The following is a 9,470-nucleotide window of genomic DNA, read 5'->3' as shown; positions in this document are numbered from 1 at the left end:
TTATTGTGTCTATGTTCCTAAAGCATTCTGACCCTGAGAGAGAGGACAAACTGAACCTGATATATGATGTTCATGCCCCTCGATGCAGACTGAATTTTCTGAACTTGAACGATCAATACAACAGGGTCTTGCTAATAATAGTCTCGCAGAAAATGTTTCATTCGTTTTTCTTGATGGCAAGTAATGTTCCCTTCATCAGAACAATTAAACATCTTTAATTATTTTTAAAGAGGGGGTGTGATTACATGCACATGGTAAAAATTAAGCAGCACCAAGGGCGTTCAGTGAAAATTAAGTCTCTTTCCTGAATGGAGACCATAGTACGAGTGTTTCATGGCTCCTTTCAGAGAGATTCCGTGCCTAGCATTTATGCATGCACACAAATTCATTTCCTTTTTAAAATTAACACAAATGACAGCATGCTGTATTCTCTGTCTTTTAAAACATTGAGGTGGGGCCAGATGCAGTGGCTCATGCCTGTAATCCCAGCACTTTGGGAGGCCGAGGCAGGTGGATCACCTGAGATCAGGAGTTCAAGACCAGCCTGACCAACATGGAGAAACCCTGTCTCTACTAAAAATACAACATTAGCCGGGCGTGGTGGTAGGCACCTGTAATCCCAGCTACTCAGGAGACTGAGGCAGGAGAATTGCTTGATCCCAGGAGGCGGAGGTTGTGGTGAGCTGAGACCGTGCCATTGCACTCCAGCCTGAACAACAAGAGTGAGACACCGTCTCAAAACAACAACAACAACAACAACAACAAAACCCAAAAAACTGAGGTGAAATTCACAAAGCAAAATTAGCCACTTCAACGTGTACAATTCAGTGGCGTTTTACTCCATTCACACTGTTGTTCGGTTATCACTTCTACCTAGTCCCAAAACATTGTGTTCTCTTTTGCAATCTACTATTACTCTTTCACTTAAAAATCTATCATGGAGATTGTTCCATATTAATACATCTAGATTCATGTCTTTCATCTTCATCCTATGGATAACCCTTGTGCCATACCTGGAGGTGAGCTGCTCAGATCCTCCTCAAAAAGAAAAAAGGCTCTCTGTCCAGCTGCAGGGAGTGGGGAGCTGATAGCCTCAACCTGGCAGCTCTTTCAGGGTCTCCTTAGCTGTTAAGTCATGGTCATGCTCTTCTTGGAGTGGCTCCCAGCCAGTGACTGAGGGTACAAGGGCCTGACTATCTCTCTAACAGGCAATCTTTGCTGCCTTCTGAAATGGTGTTAGCTCTAAACTGTGCTCTAATGGCCCCTCTTGCCCAATCCTATCCCTTCTCCTTTTCTGGCAGAGGTGTTACTCCCTAAGGAATCATTTGCATTCTATCTGGGCATGCGCTTCTCAGAGAACCCAACCAACATGTACAGTATCTCATGTATACAGTCTTCTAAGGATTGACACTGAGGTTGCTTCTGGATTTTTGCAATTACAAATAGTGCTGGATACAAATCTTTGCAAATATACGTTGCACACATGCATGAGAATATCTGGAAAGTAAATTCCTAGGGTCTAATTGTGGGTTGATTTAAATTTTGCATTTAAAAATTTGATACACATTTTCTTTTCTTTTTTGTTTTTTTGAGACGGAGTCTCGCTCTGTCGCCCAGGCTGGAGTGCAGTGGTGCGATCTCCACTCACTGCAAGCTCCGCCTCCCGGGTTCACACCATTCTCCTGCCTCAGCCTCCCAAATAGCTGGGACTACAGGCACCCGCCACCACACCTGGCTAATTTTTTGTATTTTTTTAGTAGGGATGAGGTTTCACCGTGTTGGCCAGGATGGTCTCGATCTCCTGACCTCATGATGCACCCGCCTCGGCCTCCCAAAGTGCTGGGATTACAGGCGTGAGCCACTGCGCCCAGCCTGATATATATTTTCTAACCACCCGCTCCTCCCAAAAGGTTGCACCAGCTTACAGTCCCATCAATCAGGGAAGAGGGATTTTTTTTTTTTTTTTTTTTTTTGAGACAGGGTCCTGTCCTGCCACCCGGACTGCAATACAGTGGCCTGATCATGGCTCATGGCAGCCTGGCCCTCCCTGGTTCAAGCAATCCTCCCACCTCAGCCTCCCCAGTAGCTGGGACAGTAGCCGCATGCCACCACACCCAATTAATTTATATTTTACTTTTTGTAGAGACAAAGTCTCACTACGTTGCCTAGGTGGGTCTTGAATTCCTGGGCTCGAGCCATCCTCCCACTTTGGCCTCCCAGAGCTGTGGGATGACAGGTGTGAGCCACTACGCTCTGCCTGAGAATTGTTTTCTCACACCCTTGTTAATAGAAATATTATCACATTTTAAGGTGTTCTCAATTTTATAGGTGAAAATATGTCATAATAGTTTTAATTTGCTTTTACTTTATTATGAGTGAGGTTGACTGTATTTTCAACTCCTTAAAAATGATGGCAAGCAAAGGAAAACTATTTCAGATTAAAACAAGCAGAGAATATAAACATTTGCAATGGAATCTTGAGATAAAACATGACACTTTAAAGAAATCCTCTGCTTGTAGAGGGCTACTTTGTGTTAAATTCCCATACATCTTTCAGCACAAATTCTCCTTCCTATTAAGAAAACTGTGATAGAAAAGTTCGAGAAGTCCCGCATATTGGTGTAAGATTTTCTTAAAGTACAGGAGGAAAGGTATCTACCAGTATAAGGGATTTCCTGAGTACTCAATCTATTAGGTTTAGACATTAAGCATGTCATAATTTAATATGTATAATGAGTTAAAATGATTTTTTTTCGGGAGTTGTCATGAGTTGGCAATTAGAATGTTTTAATTCCTACCATTAGTTACACTCTGTCAGACTTCATGAGATAAAGGTTATGGCTGAAATAATTACGTTTCCTGTTTCCCAAATGAGTCTAAGGAGGAACCAGGGCAGTGAAGGCTAAGCTCCCATTTCAAAAGTAACAGCTGTGAGTGCAAAGGACCAGTGGGGAATTTGTCCTGTCTGATGACAGGGGCAAGTTGGGGTGACATAGGAAAGGAATATCATAACATTCTGAGCTTTGGTCACAGACCAAGGCTATGTCTATTAATTAATTAATGTTCTATTTATTTTTATTTAATTTTTTGAGACAGAGTCTCACCTGTTACCCAGGCTGGAGTGCAGTGGCGTGATCTCGGCTCACTGCAACCTCCCCGTCCTGGGTTCAAGCGATTCTCCTGGCTTAGCCTCATGGGTAGCTGGGATTACAGGTGCACACCACCACGCCTGGCTAATTTTTGTATTTTTAGTAGAGACAGGATTTTGCCATGTTAGCCAGGCTGGTCTCAAACTCTAACCTCAAGTGGTCCGCCCGCCTTGAGCTCCCACAGTGTTGGGATTACAGGTGTGAGCCACCATGCCTGGCCAATTAACGGTCTATATCTATTCCATTTGGATGATGTTTTGAGACTCTTTTTGCTTCTTTGTCTTCCTTAGGAGCAGGAGACTTGGTGAGGTATATTGGTTAGATTAGAGGCTAGGCTGCTGTCACAAAGAAACCCTAAAATGCAACGCTTCAAAAATACGATTAGGACTTATTTTTCTCTCATGTTATAATCCAGGTGGGCCCAGGGTTAAATAGGTAGCTTGGTTCCGTGAACTTATCTAGGGACTTGGGTTCCTTCTGTCTTATTGCTTAGTCATCTCCTGGGGTTTGTTTTTATTCATGTGACTGAAGCTGACTCACCAGCATCACATGCATGTTCTGGCTCATTGGAAGGGTAAAAGAGAGGAAGTTGAGGACCAGCAGTTCCCTTTTTGGGAAAGTGATGAAGATACTGACACATCACTTGCACTCATATTCTGTTCATGAGAATTTAGTCACAAGGCCACATCCAGTTGCAAGGGAAGCTGAGAAGTGAGATCCCAGTAGGGTGGCCACATGCCCTGTTAAAACTCCATGGGAGAGTATACCTGGAGGAAGAGGGGATAAATGTTGGAGGACAATTAGCCATCTATGCCACATGGACTCAGAACCTGGCAGAATTATGATCCAAGAAAGGCAATAATTCTACATATATCATCAGTCACATCCATTCCAAGCCTTCTGAACTGGCACCACAGGTGGGCAAGATAGTGGCAGGGGAGAAGGTAGCACCACTTTCTTCTTTGATCCTTCAAATAGGCCAGAAGCTATTATCAAGGGTGCCCAGTTAACTAACTTGGAAGCCATTCAGTCATTTGACAGATAATTAATGGAGCATCTGCTATGTGTCTGGCATTGCCTAGGCACTGGGTGCAGGGAGGTCCTTGTAGAGTTTCTAGGAGAGTGGAGGAGGTAGATGTTTAACAACAAAGAACTTCACAGCTAGATATATAATTACAAATTATAAGTGCCATGAAGGAAAGAGTAGAGGATTCTGTGAAGAATGTGAGATATGGATTTCATTCATATTAGAGATAGAGGGAGGTCTTGGAGGGAGTGTTTAAGCTGAGATCTAAAAGATGTGCTGGAATTGGCTGGTTGGTGATGAAAGGGAAATAATAGTCTAGGTAGACTGTCTTAGTCCATTCAGGCTGCTGTAACAAAATACCATAGACTGGGTAGCTTATAAACAATAGAAACTCACTGCTCACAGTTCTGGAGGCTGGGAAGTCCAAGATCAAGGCATTGGCAAATTCATGTCTGGCAAGGGCCTGCTTCTTTTTTCACTGTATCTTCACATGGCAGAAGGGGCAAATGAGCTCTCTGGATTATCTTTTATTTTTTATTTTTTTTTTATTTATTGTTTTTTTTGGAAGGAAAATTTGTATTTTAATTATTTTTATGTACAGAAAACTCAACAGTGTACGTTTAACCCAGCTTAGTGGCAAGTTCTTTAGCCTTTGCCTTTTCGAGCTTGGCGATACGAGCCACAGACTTGGGACCCAGGACATTGCCGCCCCAGTGACGGCGGATCTCATCGTATCTGTCGTTGTAATTGGTCCTGATAGCTTCCACCAGCTTAGCCAAAGCGCCTTTGTCTTCCGAGTTCACCTGTGTGAAGGCGACAGTGGTGCAGGTCTTCCTGTGGACTAGACGGCCCAGTCTGGCCTTCCCCTTGATAATGCAGTAAGGGACCCCCATTTTATGACACAGGGCAGGCAAGAAGACAACCAGCTGGAAGAAAGCATTAGCTGAAGAGTGTATTTTGACCAAAAGCAGTAAATTTCAGAGTTCGCTTGGTGGCAATTGCTCAGGGTTAAAAAGCTCATGGATTTGCACTTCAAGGTTGAATTCAGGGAGAGATTCACATCATTGCAATGGATTATCTTTTATAAGGGCACTAATCCCATTAATGAGGGCTCCACCCTCATGACCCGATCACCTACCAAAGATCTACCCTCTAATACCATTACCTTGGAGATTAGGATTTCAACATATGAATTTTGGGACACAGACTATAACATAGAGGAATTAGAATAGTAAAAGAGAAGAAGAGAAAGGAATTGTGTGGTTGGAGAGAGAGGCAGTGTAGTTTTTCTATAGACTTGTAGGCCTAAATGTATCAGAGAGCTATTGTTGCATATCAAATTCCCCCAAAAGGTAGTGACTTAAAACAATAGTCACTTATTACTTCATGCTTTGGCAGGCTGGCAGTCTAGGCTAGACTCAGCTGGGAGGCGTTTGTGATCTAGGCTGAACTCCCTTATGCATCTGGAGTCAGTTGTGGGTCAGCAGATGCCTCTGCTTCTGGGGTAGGTTGGTTGTCGGCTGGGGCACCTCAGCTCTCCTCCACATGGTCTCTCATCCTCCATTAGGCTAGCTCAGGCAGGCTTGTTCACATGATGGCAGGGTTCTAAGAGAAAGTGGCTGCATGCAAAGCGTCTTGAGACTTGTGCTCAGAACTGGCACTCCATAATTTCGGTCACATCTATTGACCAAAGCAAGTCCCATGGCCAACCTAAATTCAAAGGGTAAAGAAATAGATTTTAACTCTTGATGGGAGGAGCTGCCAAGTCACATTGTAAAGGGGACAGGATAGAAGGAGGGGTGAATTATCAAGGACATTTTTGCAACCAGGTAGGAAATTCGTGTGGTTGGAAGTCACAGGAGATTTTTAAGCAGGAACCAGCAATAACAGGGCACATGGCCAAGGTCATTTGTGCTGCACCGTGATGGAAACTTTCAAGAGTTTGTGTCTTACCTTGCCATCGTGGTTATGAGTTCTTAGGATACAAACTCTGCGATGCCCTTTCTTAAGGCTGGACATAGTGCCCATCTGCTGACTCAACTCCCTTAGTTGGAAACAAGAATTGAAAGCTCTGTTTTCAGCACCTCCAGGTTTGCCAGTGAGGTGTTGTTGAGGGGATTTCACACAGGCAACTTAACTTGTTTGGAGTTGCGAAGCTAATACCATCACCACAAGCTGAGCTGTGAAGAATCCCAGACTTGTCTAAATTATAATTTGTTTGTTGGGCCTTAAGCGGGTCTGAAAAGCCTGTTCCAAATTCTTTCTCTAGCAACACACAAGCATATTTGCCCAAACTGGCATTTCCCTTTTGAGCATTTTTTTTTTTTTTAATGATAGTATTTCGCCAACTATGATGTGCTGGTTGTTAAGCTATTGTCTCTCAATGAACCCATGAACCCACCCTTCTAGACTTTTCTCTGTGATAGCCTACCTTCCCTCCTTCCTTCCTTCCTTCCTTCCTTCCTTCCTTCCTTCCTTCCTTCCTTCCTTCCTTCCTTCCTTCCTTCCTTCCTTCCTTCTCTCTCTCTTTCTCTCTCTCTTTCTTTCTTTCTCTCTCTCTCTCTCATTCTCTTTCTTTGACAGAGTTCTTTCTTTCTTCTCTCTCTCTCTCTCTTTTTTTTTTTTTGACAAAGTTTCACTCTTTTTGCCCAGGCTGGAGTGCAATGGTGCGATCTTGGCTCACTGCAACATGCCTCCTGGGTTCAAGCAATTCTCCTGCCTCAGCCTCCCAAGTAGCTGGGATTACAGGCATGTACCACCACGCCTGGCTAATTTTGTATTTTTGTTAGGGACAGGGTTTCTCAATGTTGGTCAGGCTGGTCTTGAACTCCTGACCCCAGTTGATCTGCCCACTCCTGCCTCCCAAAGTGTTGGGATTACAGGAGATAGTTTTTCTATAGCTTTGTAGGCCTATAGGGATCAGACATCTATTGCTGCGTACTGAATTCCCTTAAAGGTAGTGGCTTAAAACAATAGTCACTAGTTCATGATTTGGCAGGTTGGCAGTTTAGGCTAGACTCAGCTGGGAGGCATTTGTGTGACCTAGGCTGACCTCCCTCATCTGCAGTCAGCTGTAGGTCAGCAGATGCCTGTGTGATGTTGGGGTGGTGCTCTGTACAGCACCTTTTCCCGTCACCAGCCAGATGCTCTGTCATGAGGGAGAGTGGAAGGAAGGAAGAAGGGGAAGGGACACCCTCCTTTTTGTTTGCTTGCTCTTCCAGTATCATCTCTTCAGCAGTGATTCTTTACCCTGGCAAGGGCCATTGATTACAGAGGAAATTGTTCCTGTTTCCAGTTTCTTCCCCCATACTGCTAGAACCAGCCTCAGGAGCTCTCTTAGAGAGACCAGCATTGTCAGGGGCCAACCCTCTCCTCATAGGGTCCCAGCTCCTGGTGGTTCCAAACTTCCATGTTCTTCCCTTTATTCCTTCAGGGCAGTAACTGCTTCATATAGTTTTTATCTCTTTGTTAACTCAAGGGTTCCCTTTTTCACTTCTTCAGTTCTCCCATACCGTTTAAAAAATTCTGATAAAATAAACTCATGCAGTTTCTGTTGTGTTGCCCAAATCTTAACTGTTATATATAGTATATAAGATTATCTTAAATGATACCCACTTGAGCACTCAAACAAAAATCTGAATGGGCATTTATTAGTATAATATATGTTATGGGAAAACATAACTAATACACCAAACTTATTAGTTCTTGAATATTATTGCTTAAGATTAAAACAATAAATTAAGAATGGGTTAACTTAAAGAATAATATTATGCAAATAGGACAAGTGGAACACAGGCAAAATAGCTGTGGGTGTAGGCTAGCTGTTGCCTGGGGCACCTCAGCTCTCCTCTACGTGGTCTCTCATCCTCCATTAGGCTAGCTTTGGTAGGCTCGTTCACATTGTGGTAGAAAGCATATGCATGCAGGAGAAAGCACATGCATGCAAGAAATTTTGAGTGTACTCTATTGAGGTATGTCTACCCTGCCCATTACTCTAATAAAACGACCTTTTTAGAAGGAAAATCATCTTGATTCCAAAAAGGATCCCAATAGAGAGATTAGAAAAGTCATAAAGTCTGATTTCCTATGTTTCTTTACTTTCCCAGGTCCATATATGATTGTCACCAGGGTTTCCAATGTAGCAGCCAACCGAGGTCATTCCCCAGCACCTGAACTCTATCCTATAGCTGACTGTTTGCTGGATTTGAAGGCTGAGCTTTACATATTCAGATCAACCAACAGTCGAGAGGGTTGGCTGCCATTTTGAAAGTCATATAGAAAGAGCTCACAAAAGCAACCAGTGGAGTCTCTGAAGTTGGGGGCCCAGGTCTTTGTGTTTCACCATCATGGTGTTGCTGGGCTCTGAGTTGCTTTCTGGGCAGCAGTCTGGAGGTCAAATACCAGACCTGAGAAGACCATGTAGCGAGGTTGGAGAGGGGAGTGGGGAGGCTTGAGGAGTCACTCAAATGTCTCACCTGTAGCTGACAAGGCACAACCCGTAATGACACCCTGTTCTGAGAACTCTAATGCTATCTTTTTTTGCTTTCGTGACAAGGAGTTGAGGTAGTTATTTTTGTTCCAAGCAACTCCAGATGGGTGAAAGTCAACCCACACAGTCTGGAAAGGATACTAATCCTTCAAATCAGAGACTTCACAAGAAGCACAAAGGTGGCCAGGCCTAATGAGGTTACCCCAGTGGAAACTGTGCACCCAAAATGTGACTTCTGGATTATGTACAAACGAGTAGAAAAATGCAGCCCACTAGTGGGGACCTGGCATTAGACAGTTGTTTCTGGAAACGTTTCAGCAAAGGCTAAGCGGGGAACGTGTCCCTCCATGACTGACACTCAGTGTCATGGCTTTAATTTTGTTTCACTTCTGAGAGGAAAGTTGACATAGGTGAGCTACAGATGGAAAGGAAGGGGGTATGAAGAATGATTTCACTTATACCTGAAGGTGACAGCAAAAATTTTTCAATTTATACATTCAGTCCTTCACACAGACTTCTTAATCTTTAGAGAGATTGTGATGTGCTAAAATTTTCTGGTTGAATGTTTTCCTTTAGGAATGGTGGTTCAGAGTTAGAGGCAAAAGCAATTGAGAACCACAATTTATCTGAGATAGCTAACAGTTCCACTTGAAATGATCAATATGATATAGAAAAAAATGGTTCTTTGGTTTCTGCACTGATTTTAATCTTTTTGGAATTTTTTTATACACAGTGTCTTAAAAAGGAGCAGGTTTGCTATTTATTGATAGATCTTCCTGAATGTCTCATCACCAAAATTTTTTTT

The 9,470-nt window shown here is 43.2% G+C and overlaps 1 non-coding gene and 1 pseudogene across 2 annotated transcripts; both read right to left on the bottom strand.

The window, feature by feature from the left end:
• Positions 1–4,740: 4,740 nt before the first annotated feature.
• Positions 4,741–5,240, bottom strand: LOC112614492 (annotated as a pseudogene). Its single transcript, XR_003117087.1, has one exon. The product of XR_003117087.1 is annotated as a 60S ribosomal protein L7a pseudogene (transcript).
• LOC112614850 lies at positions 5,174–5,246 on the bottom strand. Its single transcript, XR_003117161.1, has one exon. It is a non-coding gene; the product is annotated as a small nucleolar RNA SNORD36 (small nucleolar RNA).
• Between the last annotated feature and the right edge of the window lie 4,224 nt (positions 5,247–9,470).

The sequence above is a fragment of the Theropithecus gelada genome, chromosome 20 (genome assembly GCF_003255815.1).
Source record: "Theropithecus gelada isolate Dixy chromosome 20, Tgel_1.0, whole genome shotgun sequence".
NCBI lineage: Eukaryota > Metazoa > Chordata > Mammalia > Primates > Cercopithecidae > Theropithecus > Theropithecus gelada.
Note: the sequence above shows the minus strand (reverse complement) of the source record. Positions and strands in the feature narration are given on the sequence as shown.